The sequence below is a fragment of the Lagopus muta genome, chromosome 2, assembly GCF_023343835.1.
Source record: "Lagopus muta isolate bLagMut1 chromosome 2, bLagMut1 primary, whole genome shotgun sequence".
NCBI classification, from domain to species: domain Eukaryota; kingdom Metazoa; phylum Chordata; class Aves; order Galliformes; family Phasianidae; genus Lagopus; species Lagopus muta.
Genome location: NC_064434.1, coordinates 79610070 through 79634290, shown reverse-complemented (window position 1 = coordinate 79634290; position 24221 = coordinate 79610070). Strand labels below are relative to the sequence as shown.

The window sequence follows — 24221 nt, the reverse complement described above, 5'->3', positions numbered from 1 at the left end:
TCAGCATAGCAGCCCTAGTCACGGTATAAGATCCTAGTTACATCCTGTAGGCCCCTCGCTACTCAATCCAAAAGAAACAGCTTTCCACCACAGCTCACAGGAACATGGCTGGGATCCATTTATTAACCAGGTTGAGGTTCTTCCTCTCCAGTGCTCCCTGTCCAACATATCAGGAGATAAGAAACTCTCCCTTGCTGTCTGGCTCTCAAGCAAATCATGCAAGTGCAAAAGGAGTGAGATATAAAGGTGCAAAAAATCTGCTGATCCCACGGCCAACCCACCACTAACTCCTTCAAAGGGTTGGCCCTTGGAGAAAGGACACATAGCACAGAATAACCTCAGTTTCTTGCCTGAGCTTAGATCACTGTAGACTCTCTCTTGAAGGGCCAGCAAATACACAATCATGTTGTGAATGTGATCCACTGTAGCACATCTGTGACCCACCTGCACACAGGTGGCAGCACTGACAGCATTCTGAGCATCCCAACGGAGAGGAATTACCAGCCCATGTGTGCTGCACAGGCTACCCCTCTGGCTCTGAACAAGGACTCAGGGCTTCCCTCCTAGCCTTTCAGGTGGGATGTGGATGGTTCCCCAAAGGCAGGGCCCTTGAGAGGGTCCCTTCTCAGCAGGGCTTGGTGCCCATACAGATCCCACAGGAGTACAGGTGAGGAGGGGGGATGGTGGCAAGGCTTTGCCTGATCCCTGGTCACCCCCAGCTCGCTCACAACCATGTCATGGTCCCCCAGACCATGACACTTCAAAGAGTGCTCCCCACTGAACACACAGTAGGATGAATTCCTTTCTTCTTAGTAGAAGTGTTTTTTTTTTTTTTTATTAAGAGTTACCCCGTTTCCTCAGTACCTGGGATTTATGACTTTAATTGCCCAATGCTTGTCTGATGAGCTTGAAAGGAGGAGGAGGGAGGTCAAGCCAGCCTCCCCAGAACTAATGAATATCATCTCGAAATAACCTCAAAGATGTCATGAAGGTCTTCCTCGAATCATTCTCTGCTCAGCTTGACGTAGTCATCCAGTAAACATGCCAACCATCAGCCCAGCAGTGTCACACACCGTATGTCCCAATTGGTTACTCACATATGCTACTCTTAGTTTTACTAGAGAGCATTTACATCTTCCTCACAGCATCAGAGTGGGACTGTTTTTTCCAGTCTCTTCTGAGTCAGTGGTGAGCAAGTGGGATGTGTGGACAGTGCCTGGTGATGGTATGCCATGTATACGCAGATCCGGGAGAATAATTAGGTACATGGCCACACTGTAACCTCAGCCTTCCTCTGTGGTCCCACATTCAACCTGGAAGCCAGAGAGCCAGAGCAGAGCCCAGCCCCACTGAACCCAGGTGGAAGAGAGCTTTGGTTTGAATGCAGAGCTGGGGAGAGGAACTCCTATGTTCCCTGCAGCACTCACGGCCCCATGCCTTACAGTACAGGTGAATGATGGTGAGACGACAAGAGAGTGGGAAGGATATCAAATTCCCAAGGCTCTGCACTGCAGAAACAACATTAATAAAAATCTCTACTTAGTTTGTATAAGACCCCTTGTCTTTCCTCTACCCTTCCATACCCTCAATCTTTATCTCTTTCTCCCTCTCTGACATCCCTCCAACCTGTACTCCCAAGAAGAAGGTTACGATAACAGCGAGGCTGGATAATATCACTGCTCTGATGCCCAGAAAGCCTTTGGCATGTTTGCTGAGAGCTCTCTCAGGGCAGATGCAGCCTGGGCTCAGGAAGGCTGAGACATGTGGGAGGCTTCCTGCTGCCTGGAGCTCCAACACAGAGGACCAGCATAGTCCATCCTTCATGAGGTGCGAGCTTCTCACCCTCCGCAGATAACCTCCAGGGGTGAGGCAGGGTGTGGTGCCCAAATCCGTAAACAGCCCACATGCATTTTCAGAAATCCCCTCATCATCCTAGCAGTCCTCCCTAACAACATCTGTCAAGGATATCTGTGCTCCCATATATACACTAATGCCTCTAGGCAAAGCCAAGCTGGGCTGGCAAAACTTGCTTGAATATTACGGTATTGTACAGCCAGGAACCTATGTTTGGGGGCTTTGTGTTATTGTCTTTCAGCAACTCTGTATGGCACAAACATAAAAGCAGAGAGCAGCTCAACTACTGCTCTCTGCAGAGGAATCAGGAGTGTTAGCAGGCTGCTTTTAGAGGAGTCCTCTCCAGCCTGTCTGATCCAACCCTCCCCTTCACTCCTAACAAAGGAAAGGGCTCACTGGCCCCAGCTGGCTTTCCACTCCAGCCATCTTGCCAGATGTTGGTCATTAGCAGGGACCAGCACAAACCATGTCTGGCCTCTCAGAGAAGCCCCCAAGCACTGTCATTGGGATGTGGCTGTGAGCAAGGGTGTACGTGTGCGAGCCAGCATGTGTTCTTATAAGTGTGTCTCCACGGGCCACAGTAACATAGCCGCTCTTTTGGCCACACACCAGAGGTGAAACGTTTTTTCTCACACACGCACGCTCTCAGCTTTTGCTCACCCTTGCCCCCTTGCTGTTTCACGAAGCCCCAGACCCAGCTGACTCAACAGCTGAGCTATCTGGAGGCACAGAGCTGGAGGTCTCCCTCCTCCTCAGCTGCACTCCTGTCGAGCACGCAGGCTCCAGCTTCTGACTCTGCTTCCTCTTGTCTGCTGTCCTGTTGCAACTCTCTTTCCCCTGTCAGCCTCAGAAACAAGGAAAGTCCAGCTCTGATTCATCTGCTGTGGTTCTGAGGAACATGAATCCTCAGCTTTCAGTTTCTGGGGATGGAGTGGGATCTGTTTACTCAGGGATGTAAAATGAAGTCATTTTTTTCCCATTTATGCCAACAGCGGAAAACGATTTCAAAGGGAAAGGAGTGGGCTCAGATCTGGCCTCAGACAAAAGCTGAATGAACTCAGATCAGAATCGAAGTCAAACAAAGATTCTGGGTGGTTTGACCATAACACTGATAAGTCCAGACCCACGTTCTCTGCCTCCACAATCAGAAACTCCAGATAACTGTTATGGATAGGGCTAAAGCCTATGAATCCCAATTTCTCCTATGAACCCAAATTCACCCCACTACCACTGTTAGGACAAGATTCCAAGAGTCCTGTCCCTGGGGTTTGCTTTTATACATCAGGTCAATTCCTCTCCCAGATCTGGGAAGGAATTCCTGGAGTCCTGCTCCTGTCCTTTGCTTCACTCTTTGGAATAGATCTTATTCCACCCATTCATCCAGTACGGGCTGTGGAGGTGTCTGGGACAGAGCAAAAAACAAGTCTGGCTTCATTCATATACATTGGCCCTTAAAAGAAAGGACACAGGATCCTCAGCTCATATCCAGCTCTAGATGGATCTGAGGTCAGGTACATCTCAGATAGATGCAGGAAAAACCTTTGATTCAAACTGAATCTACGATAACGTTACCTCCAACATGTGTGGGTTGAGTGTTTTTGCCATCAAAGCTCTATCTGCTCTCAGGTCTTCACCATTTAGCATTTACATGTGGCAGCACAGCTCCTCAGCAGATGCAGATAGAGGGCATCAGGCACTGGGTGACTTCTTAGGAAATGATAAGATCCTCATTGCACACCTGCTACAGTGCCCACTGCAACTGCAGCTCTCACTGCTGTTGTGAAGAGCAGCATCTGGGAGGCAACAAGCAGAGACCTGTTGTGGCTGATAGCTTCTGCATTTCAACAACTGTCTCAGGCACAGTGGGTCAGTGGTCCAGCAGGAGGTCTTAGCTCCCAGATGGGGCTCTGCATGCAACAATAACAACAAAAATTTGTTACTGAAGCCCTTGGAGACACACTTACAAGAATGCATGCTGGCTTATACACGCACACCTTTGCCTACAACCACATCCTACTGACAGTGCAAGGGGGCTTTTCTGAGAGAGCAGAGCCATGGAAAACATATTTATGAAAATCTGTGTTGCTAAGCAGACATGCAGCTGGGATTCACACCAGTTGAAATCTCCTTCGATCCCCCTTGGCTCTGTTCCCAGATATAATGAGTTGTACTTGAGGGAGCTCGAAGTCATGACTTCAAGGGTCCTGCTGCCAGATTCATGTCCAAAAGAATAGGAGTGGGGGTGATCCATGATCATGTAACTCCCCAGGACTAGAAATGTCATCACTGACTTCACTGGGTGCATTGTACTGCTCTCCAAAACCCCGTAGAGTGACTCGCTGACATCATTCCTACGGCCAGGTTTGGCAGAGGCGGTTGGGATGAGGCCCTCAACAGCCAGCAGGCCAGGGATGGTCTGCATGGTTTCCATATGTTAGTTGTTTCTCAGGACTGTGTCATAGCTGCTTAAAAGCCTCAAGTGCCCTCTTTAGCTCACCGGTGCAACAACCGTAACTGCTGCTTTGCACGCAATTTCAGCAGATCTGTCGCAAGACGCCTGGGCTAATTGGGCAACCAACTGGAAATGCTTTAGCTGTTTCTGCTAAAGGCAAAGAGAGATTAAATGTGACCTCCACCTAGAGAACTGCCTTTTTGTTGAATTGGCTATTAAATATAAGGTTTTGTCTGATGCTGAAACACTTTCAATGAACCACAGCAGTATTTTCGACTGGAGATGCAGCTGTGCTTCTCCAGATGTACCCAGGCGGCGGGCAAGTGGGACATGCAGGCACATGGCAAGAGAAGGGGAGAGGGGAAGGGGAGAGGAAGAGGAAGAGGAACAGCTACATAAGCACAACAGCAGAATGCCACTCTAAAAAGGATTGAAAGAGGAGGAATAAAGGTTGCTATTGTTAATTAATATAATTACAACCTAGCAGTTGCAGCCCCCAGGATCTATAAAACAGACTGTGTGTCACAAGAAGCATCCTTCCAGAAACATAGAAGAATTTCTCCTCGAACTAACATGTGCCATTGGGTTCAGCAAGGGAAAATGCCAACTCTTCGGTCACCAGAATTTTCTGCCTTGTGCTTCAATGACTCTGAAGATATCCTTCTAGCATTTATCCATTTCTTGTTTCCCTTTTCATCACATTTTTACTGTTAGCTATGGATGGTCAGGGAGAAAATATTACACAGTCTGATTTCTGTTACCTAGTGTATCAAACTAAGGCTCCTATATGGCTTTTCTCTTGCATATACTCGTAGGCAAAATGATAACTATCTGGTTTCTATCTATGAGATGCAGCTGGTGCAAGATGATTTCTAGTGCAGACTGTGTTCTGGAAAGAGGCTGAGATGTCTCTACTGGATCTAATCCGGTATTTCTCAGTAAGTTTTTTTTCCCCCATAATGAAAAAAATCAACTTACTGGAAATGAACCTTTCTGTGGAAACTTTCCAATGCTAACAGATCATATGGATCAAAGTTAGATACTCAAGGGATGGGGGGAGACCCAGATTCAAGATCTGCATCAAATGGATTAGAGAGCCTCATTCATTACACTGCCACGGTTCCTCTGACAGAATGAGACCCGTGCTCAAATCCCTTGCCTAAAACATACTGAATCACTTACACTACATGTCTCTTGGGCAGAGAGAGAGCAACTCTATACAGCAATGTGAAGGATGAGGAAAATGTCCAGGATGCCAGAGACAGAAACCTTGGTCCCTGCAACAAGCCAAGCAAACATTTAGACAATTCTCACTTAGAGCATCTTCAAAATGCACTGTGCCACATTACCCACAGTGTTCTGGGCAGCCACCGTGCTCAGTATTGCTGCAGCTCTCATTGCCTGGCACATCTCAGGTGCTCTTTCACTCACAAGGCTAAGTGAGGACACTGGAACTTACATAGAGGGAATGGCCTCAAGTTGTGCCAGGGAGGGTTCGGGCTGGATGTTAGGAAAAATTTCTTCTCTGTAAGAGTGGTCAGGTGCCAGAATGGGCTGCCTAGGGAAGCAGTGGAGTCACCATCCCTAGAGGTGTTCAAGAAACATTTAGATTTTGTACTGAAAAACATGGTTTAATGGGGAAATATCTGTGGAAGGTCGACAGTCAGACAAGATGACCTTAGAGCTCTTTTCCAACCTTGGTGATTCTATGATAAATCCAGTTGTTAAAGAGCTGAAGCAAAGAATTGAGCTCCTGCCGAGTGCCATTACAAGGACATTGTGAGCTTATCCAACATCTCTTGTGATTGGAGTTGACTACCTTCGTAATGGCACTCTGCAGTACATCAGCTAGGCAGTCAGTGAGTCACCTCACTGCTGAGAAAACAGTGGAACCTAAATCACCCAAGTTCCCATTGGCAACCCTAAAAAGAAGCTAATTTCAGGTGCTTTGGGCTGCTGGAAGCTCTAGTATGAGTAATTTAGAACCATCTAAATGCAGGCAGCTGTCAGATGAGAGGGATCTTGCCCCTTCCTTCCCAGGAATGTCTTGGCCATGGGTTTCCACCATCCAGCCAAAACTGGTGGCTAACACCAGTCTCCCCATCCAGCTGCAAGCACCTTCACTGCTGTTTGCCATTTCTCAGCCTGAGCAACAAGTGTTCTGTTCCATGGAGGGCAGCATCATTGCTGGTGACAAAACAAGGGAAGAAAGAGACAACTGGGATGAGGGTGAATGAAGGCATCACCCACCCATTTAGTGGACATACAGGATCAGGTCTACTTCAGCCCATCTACATTGCAAACCCAGATTTCTCCACACACTGACAATGTTCTCCTGGATAGTCCCTATAAATAGCACCCAAGATGTGTCACTGAGTGGGCACAGGCAAGTATTTTGCTTTTTCCTCTCCAGAGCACCCATTGCCTAAGCATGGCCCTAAAAAAAGGGCATCTCCAGGAAGACTGCAAAATAGGACAGAATGAAACAAAAGCTACATTGCACACCCACTCCTCTTCAGCAGGAAGTACACGGTCCACAAGCCACATCCTGGCTGTTCAGCCCTCAGCAGCACTCCATATCAGGAGCACAGGCCCTCTGCAAACCACACTGCACCACTAGTAACGCAGAATAACACTGACTTCCAGCCAGCAACAACAGCCCTACAGGCCAGGAACTGCATAACCCCTGAGTTTCCCCAGACTGTCGTAAGGAAGTACCAACAATGGAGCACAGGCCTTGTGCCCTTATTTTCTACAGACCCATGCTGGTGGGGCAGTCTCCTCTGGCACATAAGAAGCCACCTTTGGAGCTGAGCACCAGCTGTGGGTTTGTTTTGCAGGGGGTACCTCATTCAAACTCACACTTCTGCCATCCTGTGGGAATCCTGGCTACCAGAAGAGCTTTGCAAGCTATTCCCAGCTGCTTTCTGAAGGAAGCAATTCCGAGCTGCTAGCTTGTTGCTGCAGGCTAAGGAAGGGTGCACCTTCACAGCACTCCTGCTCTTCCCCTTTGCCAGCTCCTCTTATTGCTCTGCTCAGAGGCAACAGCTCCCGCACTGCAGGACCTTCCAGCTACAGAGCAGCTCTGGGTAAAGAAGCTGCCCCAGCTCTGCCTTCTTAGCCTGCCCCGTCCCACTCCAAAAGTCCTGCTGGCAGTGTGCCTCCTGGCTCCTGAGAAAGCAACCCCTCAGGGGCTGCTCCTAATTGGTGGTTTCCTCCTCTTTCTCTTATATTGTTGCATTTTGCTCCCTCACTCATATTTTGTAAGGCTGGTTTTCAACAGGCTGCAAAGGCTGCCAGATCTCACTCTACCTTCAGACTACTACCATTTGGGGAAAAAGTTCTGCCTTCAAACCAAGCCAGATGTGGCTTTGTGCCTACACATAGACAGGGCCAGCCATAAGGGCTCCAAGGTCTAAGGCATCAAGCCTGCAATCATCTGGAAAACACCAGAGCTGATGGGCACAGTAGCCCAAAGAAGGCAATCAGGGAATGATTTCCCATGTGTGCTCTCACGAGATCTGCAAAGCCATGGCACAGTACACATGTTAAGCAGGCAAGGTCAACACGCCGCCCAGACCATGGGTATCCTGGTCTAGTATTAGATATGGAGGTTGGCAGCCCTGCCTGCAGCAGGAGGGTTGGATCTTGATGATCCTTGAGGTCCCTTCCAACCCAAGCCATTCTATGATTTTATGATGGTCTCCACAGACTGCAAGCAGCCTGAGTTTTACCCACCTGTCACTACTACATTCTCCTTCAGGGAACTGAGGAACTTGAAGATAGCACTTCCTGAAGTGCAGATAGATTTTATTACCGTATGCCCCAGCTGCTGAGGAAGGAGTGACTGGACACAGGTAATTTGCCAGGAAATGGTAGACACACCAAGGAGCCTTCTGCTTCCACCACTGAGCCAGGCACAGAAAACGGGCTGGCAGATGCTCTCCTCCTGCTGCCTTGGTAACTTGTGTGCTTGTCCCACCCCTGACAACCTGACTGGCCTTCCCTGAAAGCCAGGACAATGCTCTTCCAAGGTGGCCTTGCTCATTTCTTCCCATGCAGGGTCTTGTGAGTGCTCTGGGCAGCAGAATCAGCATGCTGACACTGGACATCCACCTCAGGACAGTGGCAGCTGAGCCAGGCAGCATCCTTCTCCTTGCCATGACAGCAAGCCCTTACTTTGGCAGGGCTGTAAGTGCAGAAGAGCTGATGTCCATCCCCACGTCTGCACAGCCAGATTCTGTGCCCAGGGAACACGCAGGGAAAGAGGCACATGGCTATGGTTGATCAAAGCCACAAGCTGTCCTTTGAAAGGAACCCCTGGCTGAACTCTGTGGTGGCAGCTGCAGTCCCTGTCCCCACAGGCAGATTGTGGTGAGAAGGAAGTTGAAAAAGCCTCACGCAAGCACAGACAAAATCTTCCTGCCTCCTTCCCTCCAGCATAGCGGCTCCCCTGTAAGCTGCTCAGCTCCTCAAATCCAATTCCCCACCAGCTCCTGGGCCTGAGCAAATCCACAAGGTACCAAACCTCACCTGCCCCTGTCCTGGGATCCAAAGCAGACAGCCTCCCTCCTCCCTGCTCCCACCCTTCGCCCTCATCACGGTCACATCACTGCTTGGAAAGGTTTCTCGTCTCTGAGGACCCCACACACACTGTGACTACTGAACCCCACACGTGGCTGGCAAGCCATGAGGGGCTGTTTGTGCTCCCGCTCCACTTTGCAGAACTGGCCAACATACCATGAATTACGAGTGTCAGATATCACAGGCAAATCTCCAGCTGGATTTTCCATTCAGTTGGAGCTATTGGTTCAACAAACGGCAGCAAGTGCCTTCAAGTGTAAGAAAGAGGGGGATGACTGTCAGAGAAGGGTCAGAGCTTGATCCCCTGCATCTATCCCTCCCTCTCACTCTCTTGTGAGCTGGTGATGGGTTGCTCTGAAGTGCACTGCCTGAATATTCAGGCAGTCTATCTCGCATCTCTGATCCTTTGATGCTATTTGCATACAAATGTCAATGGAGATAAGGAGCAAAGGAGGGAGACAGAGACAGGATTGTTTCTAGAGAGAATGGTGCGCTTTCTGCTTTCCCATGAAGAATTGGAGGTCTGAGTCCCTTCCAAGCTCTCGGCCTTGCTGTGCTGTGGGGCCAAGCCCACCACCAAGCCCGGGCACCAGGGCACCAAAGCACCCAATTCACAGAGCACATCTGACTCTGTGAACAGCAGAGCATGAGAGCGACCAGTGAGATGAGAGTGTAGTTCACTGTGAGTTACTACAGATCACTGTATGCTTTACAACAGAATGTAGAGGTTTCAGTTGAAATCGTGATTTTCAGGCACAAATGTGCACACAGTTTATAGTCTAAAGAGAAGCAGATGCTGCTGCGAAAGTTCACAGCAAGGAACAGACCAGAGACTGTCTCAGTCCCAGCTGAGTGCCTCTGCTATCAGGTAACACAGTTGCTTACATGTGGGGAGGGAAAAACACTGGAGGGAAGCAGCATCTGTACAACAAAGCATGTAAAGTACATGGGAGCCTCAAGCAAAGAGTTTCACTGGGACAAATACCCAGCATCACACATTCTTGCAAGCAGAAGACATCCTAATGCAAGCACGTGAAATACCTGCAGAGGGAAAGACAACTTGAGTGTTGCTGTTGCCCTTGAACACAAAAGGATAAACTGATATTCCACAAGATGAAGAAGAAACCACTTCAAACCTCATCAAAGTAAACAATTTCCTTCACATTGCATGCAATTGGACTAAGCCACCCTTAACACAACAAGCTGGGAGGCCAAGATGTGGACAAGGAGAAAAACAAGAAACATAATAACAACAGCTAACAGCACATTTGGAAAATAAGTTAAATTTCATATTGCTGGTCTCAATCCCATCTCTAATGGTTAAGAACCAGAAAGTGAGCTCAAGTGTGGAAAAGACTGTTACATCTGCCTACTGAAAAGATCTTGCACCTTCCCTTGAAGCGTTTGGCAAATGCATCAAAGACAGCATCAGAACAACAGCACATCAGAGACAGGTTCCTGGAATAAATGGATTTTGAGGCTCATCCAGTTTGGCCGTTCCACAGCTCCAGAGTTTCCAGTGTCAAGATTGCAATCTCCATACTTGTGTATACAAAGTTCTTGCAGACCCCAGTGAAGCGAAGCCATCTGAAGTAGCACAGTGCTCCTGATGGGTTGTGGATCTCATTATGCTGTTGCTGTTTTTCCTTAAAGCTCCAGATCCCGATGACAGATGATTAGGTGAAAACACATTTTCTACATAGTCCTCTTCGTTGTGGGGGAAACTAAATAATGTGATTCAAAGGCAACCTTAAGGCTCAGAAATCAAGAAGCAAGGAGAAAAATGCAGCATAAAAGCTCCCAACTTTAAAGTCATCACAGACTTTCATGGTCCAGCTTAAGATTTCTGGAACTTTGGGGCTTAAAACACTGAATTTGAGGCAATGTGAAATGCTTTGAGCTCCCTCACATCTCAGTTCTTGCTAGCTTCTCTTGGTTGCAGGGTTTCTGCTCAGCAGTTCCTCAGAATCCCTCACTTGTAGGGTCTGTCTCCCCCCAGGCTGCCAGCTTTCTGGACTGGACTTCCTCAGACATCTTAAGTCGCTGTTGTTCCTAAAGCTCTGGCTGAAGGACTCACTTTATACAAAAACATGCAACTTACAAGGGAAAGTTGCTACACTCCAAAGCAGACACAAAAAGCTAGTAATGGAGCCTGAATGTAACCCCGAAGCCCAGTATTCCAGGTCTGATGAAAACACCACTATCTTCTTACGCTCTTGAGGCATTTGTGATTTGAGAGATTTGCGTCCTGTATCATGCATCTGAACTGCTGGCAACATCACTTTTCCATACTCCTCAGATTTGAACAGGTGCCCCTTCACAGCTTGCTCCTATGCCCTCGCAGCTTTTCACCACCACTTCCTTCTTGAGGGCTAAAATGGACTCCACAGTGATAATGAAAACAGGACTTTGTTGTTCAGTTCCTTCCATCACAAACTGGAGATCTGGCTGGGGCTGGCTCCAGCTCAGACACTCAGACACATCCTCAGCATAGCCTGGACTTCAACCCAGCAAATGTCACTGTGGAGCATGGTTTCCCCCCTCCTTGAGCCTTAACTCCCAGCCCTACTGCCTTTCTCCTACCTTTTCCCAAGGCAGAACATCTCCTGGTGCCAGGGAGAGTCAGCAACTCCCATTTTTCTCCTCTGTTTTGTTCTTGACTCCTAAATCAGATGGGTGGGGGGTGACCAGGAGACAACCTGGCAAAGATTATGCCCAGTTTCCTAGAGTTCCGGTAATTTGCCTCCTGTTTGTACAGCACAGCACACTGTCGAGGCTGGGCTTTCAGAGCCCCAGAGAATTCCCAGCTGAAGTCAGAGGGATTTGGACCTGAGGGTGAAGGCATTAACAGTTTGCAGGGGAAGCAAGTCAGTCTCAAACCTAGGCTCTGACTTGGCTTTAGCGTGCAGTGTCAACATACCAACATACTACACAGTCTTGTCCTGGAGCCAATATCTTATGGCAGCATCTGGAAGGTGAAAGTAGGTACCTCCTAACTGTGTAACCTGCTTGGCAAGGAGTTTCCAGCCTGTCCCTCAGCCTGCTGCACAGGTGTGTGAGATTTGCATGTGGTGCAGCACACAGGCAGAGCTTTCCAGGGAAGGTGTGCTTTCCAGTTCTTTCCTATGCCAGTATTGCCGCCACCTGGAGATGAGAGGAATGAAGGCCTCCCAGCCGTTTCGCTACCTTTGTCCTTCTGCCTACTCAGACACAAAGCGCCCTCTTTTACGGCAGTTGAAGGGACCCAGCTGGCACCTCCCCAGCTCTCTGGTTACTGTGTTGCGAGCCCAGCTCTGAAAAGGACGGGACCCTTCTGCTCCTTGGTGAAAACACTGCTGGCCACTATGGGAGGCTTTGGCTGAGATACATAGCCCCGCACCTTCAGAGAGGAAGCAACTTGCCTGTGCTTTCCTGTCCTTGCTAGTTCAGAATTTCAGCTACAGAAATGCACGAATGAATGCATGCCTGTGTGTTTGGCAGAGCTGTGCACATAAAGAAGAAGGGGCTTTCTGCAAGTATTTTATGGCACTGAGATGGGAGAGAGATGGGAGAGTGAGGGAGCTTATGCACTGCATGTGCACGTGCACATTTTCATGTTCTCTGCACAGTTGTGCATGTATATGTGTATTTCCATATTGTATCTAATAGGCTCTTTGTTTCTCTAGAGAAGAAGGAAAAGGAAATCCGCATGTAATGAATCCATTTATTTTATGGAGCTCCCCTGGAGAGGGGCAGGGAGCACGATTTATGCAAAAAAACAGGCAGCTGCTGTTGGGAGGGGTACACCAATCTGGTTTTGATTTTCATTCGTAAGTGGAGGTGGCCACACAAGCCAAGGCCTCATAAACTCCCTGTAGAGAAGAGTGGCCCGTTGGTGTGAGGCTGTCAGAGCCTATCTGGCCATTAGTATCGAGTCACTCGCCTCTGCATCTGACTAATTCCCGCCCCGTTGTTCTGCCTTCCCAGGATGCGTTTCCCCGTGCTGTGGCCTCCCATTAGAAGACAGAGGCAGAGCTGTACTGGGGTATAGACTGAAATCTTTGTGTTGAAGGGTAAAATGCCCTTTACAGAGCATTTGCTGTTTATGTCACAGTGTATACTGTATACTACAAAAACAACAACTACGTGAATTGTGAGTTACAGTCCAGTTTCTCTCTGCCATTTATAAGAAAACAGGGAGTGAGATGGTATGGAAAAATTTCTGGGCTAGTGGAAATGGCAAGAGACACTGAGACAAGACACCACTCATCTGCCTTTTTTCCATCCCTGCCATTTTGCAAAACTCAGTGCATGCCATCCAGGCATTTGTTGGTGCAAGGGGACACTGGAGATTTTCATAGTGGAAAACATGTTTCAACAGTTGCAGTGCTTTCAGTAGAATTCTATTATCTGATTTTTCATCAGATCAAGAGTCCATCAAATTTATCCACCAGTAGCATGAGAAAAAATTGACCTTAGCATCTTCTAACTCACACTATGACTGTCCCATATTACAAAAATGCATGGCCTTCCGATGATCTCCACCAGCTGCCTGTGCCAGGCCAGAGCTCATGTGCCAGTAAGAATCTAGCTCAAAATTTCACTCAGTGTCTGTATTCTTCACCATCACCTTGTGCATGCCCAGTAGAGGTAGGCAGGTAAGTGAGCAGACAGATATATCAATTCAGGAAACTGAAGATGAAAACTGGTCCCAGAACTACCCTCACACACTAGCAGCAATTAATTACTGCACAAGGTTAATCAATTTTTGTTACTCTCCATAACTCAGATGTTTTACATTTTCTTTCCTGACAGATAAATATAGGTAGGCAGCAAAGGATATTTAGAATTGGAGGAATGTTGAACTCTCCATCCCATGGACATTTTCATTTCCATTTATTAGACACACATTTCAAGTCATACACAGAGGCTGAACATGTTATGAAATCTTGACTGAATGGTAGGGTGAACATCTTAGGAAATCTTGGTTGAATGCTGCTGTATCTGTTAGATTTTGTCACTGCTCCTTTCCGCTCTTGCTTGTGCAATGTTTCATTTTAATGTGTTCATACAGACCAACAGGGAAGAGAGGCACAATTACACCCCATAACCGGTTACACCCCTGAGGCACTCAAAGACTAAGGTTTGTCCCACATTGCAAAGCTCATGCAGCCAATGGCTAGAGGGCTGCTGATGTACCCATGCCAGCAAAAAGCCTCACGTAGATGCATTTAAACTGGTGCAACCCTGTACTGTCTTCTTTTTTGTCACTGCATAAACAAAGGGAAAAGACAAATGCAGGGAAGAGAGGAGACAATAAACAGTGCCCAGTCCAGCAAAAGACTCCACTAGACATACAGACCATATTCCCAACAGGTGGCTGTGCCAACGTAGTAATACTTCTGATCATTTGCTAACTACTCTACACTACTATTTCTCAAGCAGAGCCACATACATCGTATGCAGGTGCTCCATACTTCATGAGTGGCCAGAATGCAAAAGCTTATTCTTGCTATTATGTTGGACTTTGACTTTAGCTTCTAAAAATGTATAATTTGATCAACAAAAGAAAAACATGTTGGAAAAAAAGCTTATGGCAAAGCACAAAACTGAACATAGGTGTCCTGCATCTCCAGCTACTCATCTAAGCTAATGGATAAGATGCTGCATTTGAAACAGGATGTTCTCAAAGTATGCCAAGAAAATTTATGCCATCATCAAGATTTATCAATCCAGGAAACAGAAAGCAAAATAATCCTGGAAGAAAGGGTGAGCTGCCTTGACAGATGCACACATAGTACTGTATGCTCACCTCTGTTACTGCATGGCTACAGACACAGCTGAATGCGCCATAACACAACTACATACATTAGCATGTCATGCTATTATATGGCACTTCTACAAATACCCAGCTCTGAGGACGAGGACAGGGATTCATTCTCTGCAGCATCTCTGAAGATCATAGAATCATGGAATTGTTTGAGTTGGAAGGGACTCATATGGACTCCTCTGCAATGAACGGGGACATATACAGATAGATCAGAGACCCATGCAGCCTGATCCTGGATGTCTCCAAGGACAGGACATCCACCCACATCTCTGGGCAACTTGTGCCAGTGCCTCACCACCCTTACTGTAAAAGAATTCCTTATGTCCAATCTAAATAACCCCTCTTCTAGTTTGAAATCATTCCCTCTTGTCCCACCACAACCAACTCCACTAAAGTGTCTGTCCCCAGTGGAAGCCAACATGAATCAACATGGTCAGTTTGTCTGGAGGAGAATGTTTGAAGCACAATCTCTGCTCTAAGGTTACTGACTCTGAACAGAACATCAAGAGATCCTGGGCAGACTGGTATCCCAGGCCTCAGTGACACAAGCTTCCTCATCTGCTAGGCCTCTTTCTGGTTTTCCAGAACTGGAGATCAGCACAACCCCACGCTGCAGCCACTTGTATACAGAACTATCCTTACAAAAAGCTATTTCTCTTGCAAAGGGCGGATAATACAGTCCCGAAGAGGACACTCAGAACCATACTGCACTTTGGAGATGAGCCCAGCAGCACTTTCAGAATCACATGCACTTTCTCCGCCCTTCTCAAGCCCTTGGCAAAATGGAGATTCAAAGCAATCGCTTTGATTAAATGCTTACGGCCACTTAAGCATGACTGCCATGCATGGCCCACCTGGCAAGGCAGGCACACCTCCCCCAAGCCCACACTGGGGCCATAACACTTGCAGGCTGTGTAGGCTGCTCTGCTTCAAGGCTGCCACATTCCCCTCCAGCCGTGTCGTCGGCAGCGTCATGCTGACAGGTTCAAGCCGTGCAGAGAGGGTTGTTTTTATAACCTGTTCTCTTTTAACAAAACTTTCCCAAGCTTATTCCTCCCATTATAGTCAAGATCACCTACTGCTCAGGGGAATTCAGATTCTTAAAGCGAAACTGCAGGAATACAGGAAAGACTGATACATAGTGGCATCCAAAGAAGAAAAACCTTAGAACAGACCAGTTATTCCAAATACTGAGCTCTGCAACATCCCCCATTTCTGTCTGGCAAGTCCCCTCTTTTCTCTATTGTTCCTGGTTCCACCATAACAAACTCTGCAGGTGTTCCTCATGCTGACCTGTAGCTCTTCTACTCTTCCAGTCCTGGAACCAAACATTTTGCCCACCACTTTACTTTGATCCTTGACTAATAACTCAAAATGCCACAATGCTGTGCTCATATCACACCTCAGCTCTGTCATTCTCAATAAAATTGGTGAGCACATGTAATCACAGGATGTTGAGGTTGGAAGGAATCTCTGGAGGATATCTAGTCCAACCTCCCTGCTCAAGAAGGGCCACCTACAGCAATTTAACTAGGGCTGTGTCCAGATGGTTTCTGAACATCTCTAGGGAGGGGACTCCACAGCCTCTCTGGGCAACCTGTGTTATTGCTCCTTCATTCGGTTAGCAAAAAAATACTTCCTGATGTTCAGAGGGAGCCTCCTGTGTTTCAGTTTGTGCTCATTGCCTCTTGTCGTGGCAGTGGGGACCACTGAAAACAGACTGGCTCCGTTCTCTTTACACCCTATTTTTCTATTTCTATACATTTCAATTTTGATACACCGATGAAATTTCCCAGTGAGCCCTTTTTTTTCTGAACAGTAGGCTGAACAGTCCCATCTGACTCACTTCTTCCTCATAAGAGAGATGTTTCAGATCCTTCATCATCTTCATGGTCCTTTACTGGACTCTCTCCACTACATCCATGTCATCCTTGTAAAAACTCTCTGGAGCTTTTGCTGAGCTGTCAGCAGTAGTGCTCAACTCTTTTCCTAAAGAGAAAGAATTCAATTAGAGCACTTTAAGATGGCTGAGCAAATGAGTTTTCTCCCAAGCATGCATTAACTTTTAGCATTCTACGAGGAACTTCATTTGCCATTGAGATGCTTTTTCAGTAAGCTTAGCTGGGTCTCTCTAAATTTCCTCACAGTCTTTCTTTTTCTTGACCAAACTAAATTTGGCCAGTGCTCACATGCTACTATTTAAATCCCCTGCAGTGCAAATGAAAAAAACATGCTATAACAGGATTCTAAACAATGCCATTTGTTTTTTGTCTCAAAATTTTTGTATTGAATTTCATGCTCTTGAATCCACAGCCCTGAAGAACAAAGTCCCCTTCCTACCCAAAAAGAACTGAAAAGGCATGACAAGAACAAGTTTCTTCAGTGCACTAGGGGATCAGCTTTTATGTTCCCTAGCGAGTTTAGATTCTGAGGAATATTTAGTCCATAACTTCTTTGAGTAAACCATCAATGAGAGCAATGAAAGTCCAATGTCTTTTTGAAACAGCAATACTCTTGCCCACTAGGAGTGAGAGACTACAAAAAAACTTTTTTCACACATGTGCTGCCAAAGAGCTGTCAAATGGGAACAGCTTATTGTGAAATGTTTTTGTCATGAGAATGAATATTCACCCAAGAACAAAACAAAACCTATCAACCTCTCTGACTTTAAAAACAAAAAGCCCTCTGGATGAGCGTTTCAAAGTTGCTCACCACCCTCAGTTGGCTTGTGATCCAGGACCCAGCAAAGTTCAAGAGCTGCTGCCCAGTAGGGCAGGGAATGAGATCCCAAACAGGTGTGGACCAGGTGTGAAAAAGAAGAAGGTTAACACACCCCATCCATCACAGGTCAGCACATCTGTAAAAACGGAAATAAATATTAACTCAAGGCAAAATCTTGTCTGGAGATGAGCAGAATTCTCCCCAGTGACAACTAAAGAATATCATGTGGTGAGGACTGCAGCTGAGCTGATTTACTGCTAAACTGCACTTGTATGGCTGCAAGAGGCACTCGTTCCCTCACAGCTGAATTGCTTCTTCTCAGTATTGGACACAAAGAGGCCTAGTGCTCTTCTGAATATCTCTCAGCTTCATTTTTCCAATTGCAAACCAATGGTTTGAAACTTCACTGTCTTGCCAGACTCATAAAAAGGCGCTATCAGATGCTAGCCAAATTGTGAAGAACAGCATGTTTTATGAAAACCCAATTAAACTCTGGCCATTAGTATCTCACTTTCATCTCTACCAAGCATTGTCTCAGCTTTCTCGTTGTATGCCAAGCTTATATTCTTCTCTGATTCGGTCAGTGACATTAGAATTAACAGTTTCATTTTGTTTTGATGTTTTTTAGGGGAAAGAAGGCAGAGTCCTTCTTGTTTATATACTAGGTCTGCAGGATACCAGAAACAAGTATTTTCAGGGTCAAGGAGGGGAGTTTTCTACCATAACTGAGCTATGAAAAAGGGAATTATTAGTCATTAACATTCATACAAGCACACACTGAATGTCATTCCCTGAAAGAACCGATAAATAAAACAAAAACACAATACAAAGAGAAATGCTGCCTGGTGATAACTTCAGAAATCCAGATCAGTGGAATAGCTCTTTAAGCTGAGCAAAATAACAGAGGCCCTCATGAGTCCCTATGGTCCCAAGTACCAGGTAAAGTGAACAGTGTCACAGAAATACCTCCATTCCCTTCTTTCCACAGGGGAATTTCCCTTCTTGTTGTCTCTAATCACTTAAGTTTCCAGCTGACTGTGATTCATTTGAAGAACTCATAAATGCAGGGAGCATATTGTGTTTTCACCTGACTGGCAGAAAGGACAGCTATTATTTTCCATCAGCTTTCAACCCTCTTCCAAGCCACTGATTAACAAAAGCAACAAATTCCCCTGGATACTCACGTAAGGGTCACTAAAATGCACTACAACTCAACAAAATGCAAAACAGATTAGGGATGAAATAAAACTGTTTTTAATAGATCAACAGTCATCACCTAAAACTCCACTTCAGCCCATCTGATCTTTTTTTCCAACAAACCAATCCAGGAAACAAATTTGCTGATGGTGTAAACAAAACAAACAAGAGATGTCCTACTGTCTTGTCATTATCATTCTTCTGTTGTTTTCTGTCTTCGTGAAAGACTGTCTGCTATTGTCTGCTACTCACTGTCGTTTTAGTGTAAGTCATAAAATGCAGTGTGAAGGGCAGTGTCTGCTTTTATTTGTCATATTTGAGATTTGTCACGCTGAACAGTATCTGAAAATACAAATATATATATATACATGTTCTCTCTAGGTCTGCAGAGTGCAAAGATTCAGACAACTGAGTTATCTTGATAAGACAAATCTGTCAGGACTCAGAGCAGCAGCAACTATAGGTGTGGACAAGTGGTGCCACATTCTAAACTTTTTACCAGCTGGAAAAGAGCAGCATCACAAATACCAGTCTGAGAACCACATCAACAGCATAGTTGCCTAAATGAGCACTCTTCTCAAAAATACCCAGAGGAGTTTGATGACTGAAAGGCTCCAGAAGCAAAGGGCTTTCAGGCAAATCCATCTGATATATTTGTTATATGGTGCCAGCATAATTTCCCTTAATGGCTAGAGAAAAAGGGGAGCACGAAAAGGGTCAGTTGGGAATGTTACGTGCATGTGGGGGAGGGGGAGCGAAGAAAAGGCAAAACTAGCTGAGAACAGGCTCCATCTAAATTGCATGCAGACCTCACACAAAGCACAGAGAATTGGTCAGTAGATTGAAGCCATCTGGCTGGAGGAGCCATAAGAGGAAAACCCTGCTGGAGATCTCTCCATCACGTCCCATCATGGTCCAAGATCAGAGCACAACATGGGCTTCCCCCGTTCCAAACTCATGGAGTTAAAAACAGGAAGAAAAGCAAGAGGGGGACTGCAAAGTTTGTCATTCTGGCAGAGCCTCCACTCACAAAATATAGATCCAGCTTGCACTCTCTATTGCAAACAATTTCAGTCCTGACTCATATTTACAAAAAAAAAAAAAAAAAAAAGAAAGAAAGAAAGCATAAGTGTTTGATTCCTGACTGAAACAGGCTGCAGAGCCTACCAAGCACAGCTTCATGTAAATTCTAACCCGAGTGATCAGAACCTGTGCTTGTGGATCCTCCCATGCTCTGGAGCACATGCTGGGAACACGGACTATACGTATACCCACAGTAGACACTCAGTGAAGCAGCTGCTACAGCAGCACATCAGTTTGCTGAAAGTTTGGGCATCACTCATTTTGCCTACACTGTTCCAAGGCCTATCTGGTAAGCCTTGGGCTTTGGCCGCAACAAGGGAGAAACTGAGTCAAGGCTGCACACGCTAAAACCGACAGCGCAAAACACGGACGCAGACAGCTGGTTCAGGCTTTCAAGGCTCCCCAGTGAAAGACTGCTACAGGGCTGCTCTCAGATGAATAAACCGGAGAACTCCTGGTCTCCTACTGCCCATCCTCACCACGTACAAACATGTCTGTGGTTGAAATCAAACTGAGCATTTGTTACGGCTCTGTCTGGAAATGTCTGAAGACACAAACGTTGTTTTAAGGCCCTGATAAACCTTCTGTCTTCATTTAACACAAATTAGGATTGCTTGCATTTCAGGTATCTGAAGACTTAATATTGGTCTTTATGCCAACCCTGCCTTAACAGATCTAGTATTTTTCATGGCATTTTTCTGAAGGCTCTCCTTCACCTGGCTTGGGGGAAAAAAAAAAAGAAAAGCCCACACAACATCTGGAAAGATTAAAGCTTTGGACTGTTGCCGGTCTGATGTCTATGGTGTTGTTAAAGAGTTTTTCTTCTGATTCTTCCCTGCAACCCAAATATTAATTTCCAGAGATCAAATCTCAGTGCAAGCAGCTCAGTTATTTTCCATCGTTTTGACTTACTTGCCTATATGGAACATTCCCAAAATGTCAAAAGCCACTGATATTTTTTAAACACTGAAAATCTCAGAACTTCCTATTTCTGTATCAGAAGTGAATTTCATTGAACCTAAAGGCTTTTCCCTCTAACAACTGTCTTCACCAACGTATTTCAACTGGTATAGTAATGCCACAGATACTGGGTATGAGAATAGAAGCATCTAAAATATGTAAGGAGAGAGGCAGGTAGTGGAAGAAACAGAACTGAAGCGATATTGGCAGAAGAAGTTGGATTCATTTTCCCAGTGGATTTTTTTGTTTACGCTAAGCCTGAAATATTGGAAGGAAACATAATAAAATTATTACTTGGTTATTTTGCTTTGAAAAATAACTATATCCACTGGGAAAAGATAGAAACCTTAAAAATATAAACATGTTATTTCCAAGTGAGTTGCTCATTTTCCTGCTAGAGTACCATTGCTTTGCTCTATACTCCTGCTCTCTTTGCAGCTTTTCCTTCTTTCCAGCCAACTTTTCATCCCTCCCCACACTTCAAATTATTAATTTCTGTCTCAGTATCATTCTCTCCTACCTCCTCAAGTCTGTTTCAGAAGGTAGTTCCCAGTACACGGATACAAGAAGTTGGGGTTAGCTGTTCATTTGTGGAATGGATAGGTTCTGCAGGCTGACAAGCATTTGGCTACTCTCAACCAGGACACCTGATTCACATGCAAGAGATGAACCCTGCAGCAGCCTCTGATCTCTAACAGGCTGCGACACTGGACAATCTTCAGAGAGGTCCTTGTGTCCCAGTGGCTCTGAATGGTTGAGTAATGATGAACTGAAGTCTTGGTGCAACATGACTGTTCATTATTCCCTTCTTTTACCCACACTTGGAGGGGGGGTGCAGGGGGGCATTTTTGCAGGTTCTTGGGTTTTCTGGGTTTTTGTTTGTTTTTATTAGTTTTATTTCCTTTTGGTTTTTTCCAATCAGTAGTTTCATTTGAATTATTTGAGCTATTCTTATCTAACTATAAAATGTGATATTTCTAAGTATTAACTACCTGAAAGGACAAACCTGTGAATGTCTTACTCCTTACAGCTGGGTGGCTCCAGCTCTGAGGATTTGTAGCAATTAATAAGCATGTGTGGCTAACAAGCCATTTTGAAGAGCTCACTAAATTTCCTCGTTTAAAAGCTTAGATGACCAGTTGTTGCACTTGAACAAATTTACTCCACTTCTGGTCGCTCAGCATCAACCTACATGCTATCACTAAAATTCTAGACATTTTGCAACATAGTCATCACCAGATCGAAAATGTTTCCCAATTTTTCAATGGGGAAGGGAGACAGGCCGTTGGATGAAGTGAACGCTGACCTGCAGTGACCCCTTCTGGAAAGCACCAAAAATGTACCATTGGAAACAAACCTGTACTGGTCTGGGGGGCCTGTGTGGGAACTGCATGACCTAGTAGCTTTTTCCATCTCAATTTCTATGACTTTTAAAGTTGTTTCATTGGAACAGCCTCAGCCTTTGTAAAATATTTGCAAAGTAAAGCTCTGGAGCAGATATACATCTATTAGCATCCAATGGATCAAAAAATGCCCAAAGGACCAGAAAAGTTGCTTTGTTGCTGGAAGCAGAAAGTAGTAATTTGTTACAGCAAATAAGAAAAAAGCAAACATGCTCCATCTTCCAAACAATAACAAAAAGCAGAACACAAATTTGTATGAAAAAAAAAAAAAAAAAAAGTCTTATAGAACACCTACAGCGCCTAGTCCCAGAGGAGTTCAGAATACCATTTCTTTGAGAACAGAGCCATAAGATCTTTAGAGGCCATAATCAATTAGGACATACATTTCTCATCTAAAATATGCTACTTCTTTACTTCTGCCAGCACCCCCCCCCCCCCCTTGTGAGCACAGTTTTAATTTTAATTCAAAAGGAAAAGCATTCGTTCTTTAATGGTCAGTGACATCCCATTCCATTCCTTAGAAACGTGTGCTTCTATCTAAACTGGACCACCCTCTGCAGTGCTGACAAAACACAGACCATGGATGAAATTACTTGCAGAAAGCAAGTCATTTTATTTTCTTTTGTACACACACACAGTATTCAGGATTATTTTTTATTTTACCCCCAAATACGAGGGCTTGATGAAATAAGCACATTCAGAAATTATCTGTAAGAAATCAGAAATATGTCAGATTTCCAAACTTGGAAAGAGACAATGGGCTTCAACCCAAGTTGGCACCAACTTTATTTGTCTCCTTTGGACAAAATGGTCTGCATTGCTAGTGGTTCTAGAAAACACTCGGAAGGCAAAGAAAATTTCTTGGAGATAGAGAGGATTCACTCTACAAAAAAACAATTATTTATGAAAGCAACTGTTTTCCTTCTTTGCATTAAAAGATGTGTCACTTAAATTACTATAAGGGACAGCACTTATCTGCAGGCAAGAGAAGCAAGTGGAGTTCAATGTTACTTGAACTATCACCATCAGACCAAAACCCACAGTGCTGCTTAAATGTCATCACTGAAAGTCAAATGACATGGTAAAGCTCTTGAACAGCACCCAGCCCTGTTTTCTTATCTTTACCATGGAGAGCCAGCACTGCGTTCCAACCGTCAGTGTCTATCCCATCGAAATAGTCAGCCTTACAGTTTTCCTCTTCACATGAGACAAATAGAGGAAACTGGGTTTAATTTAAGACACTGAATAAATTCTCCTGCCAGGTTGTTACAGCCAAACTCCTTTCATTAGGATAAAATTCTCTATACAAAGAAAATCTTAAAAATGTGACATTTCTACAGTGTTTAGCAACGTTGCTTTTTCTCATAAGGAAATTATCCTCAGACTGGATGGCAGTATTTTGTTTGGCTCTTATTTCTAAGCTTTTGGACAAGCTGAAAATCACTCTGCTTCTAGAGGACATTATACAGCGTAGTTCAGCAAGAGAGGAATAGTTATCTTCTGGGATGACCCTGTTTTCATTGCTTAGCATTGAGCACAGCGAGTCTGGTCAGAAGCCCTGCCTTCATTCTGATTACTTCAGAAAAGTCTTGGAGTTGCGAACTTAGAAATACCACAGAGAGGGATTTCCAGTAATTTTCTCATCTGGTAACCCATTCTACAAACTAAAGAGATGATGACAGCACCTGAAGAACCTGCATGGTTTTATCAAGGAGTACAAAAACAGAAAATGTAGCCCTTTGAGAGGCATTTGCTTTCAAACTGTATTGTAACAAGAAGCAAGTGTAACAAACAAAAGGAAGGTGACGAAAGAACTCCTGACATAGGATGATCACAGTTCATTACCCATTTTGTTGTATACTACATTTAGGTCACAATTTATATTTCACATCGCATTTTAGCTAGAAACTTGGAAAAAATGTACACAATGTTTTGCATGAGGACTGTATACCGCTGGTACAAGCCAATGGCATCAACACACATTTATTGTCATCAAATAAGAATTTGAGGAAACTCACTGAATGCACTTTGCTATAGATCAACTGGAGAGTCAGGAGAACCTCAAAACGGCAGCAGCCCTTCACTTCACACTACTCTTTTCCCTCAGGTGATAAGGGCGGGGAAATGCCGCGCCTCAACATGGCGCCCTAGAGCCCGC

The 24221-nt window shown here is 45.3% G+C and overlaps 1 long non-coding RNA gene across 1 annotated transcript in view; it reads right to left on the bottom strand.

Moving 5' to 3' along the window:
- Nucleotides 1–24206, bottom strand: part of LOC125689425 (uncharacterized) — a 40455-nt gene extending 16249 nt beyond the window's left edge. The window contains exons 1-2 of the long non-coding RNA XR_007375261.1: nt 24082–24206; nt 16546–16688 (exon numbers count right to left, since the gene is read on the bottom strand). This is a non-coding gene — a long non-coding RNA (uncharacterized LOC125689425). The remainder of the gene's footprint in view (nt 1–16545; nt 16689–24081) is intronic.
- Nucleotides 24207–24221: the final 15 nt, after the last annotated feature.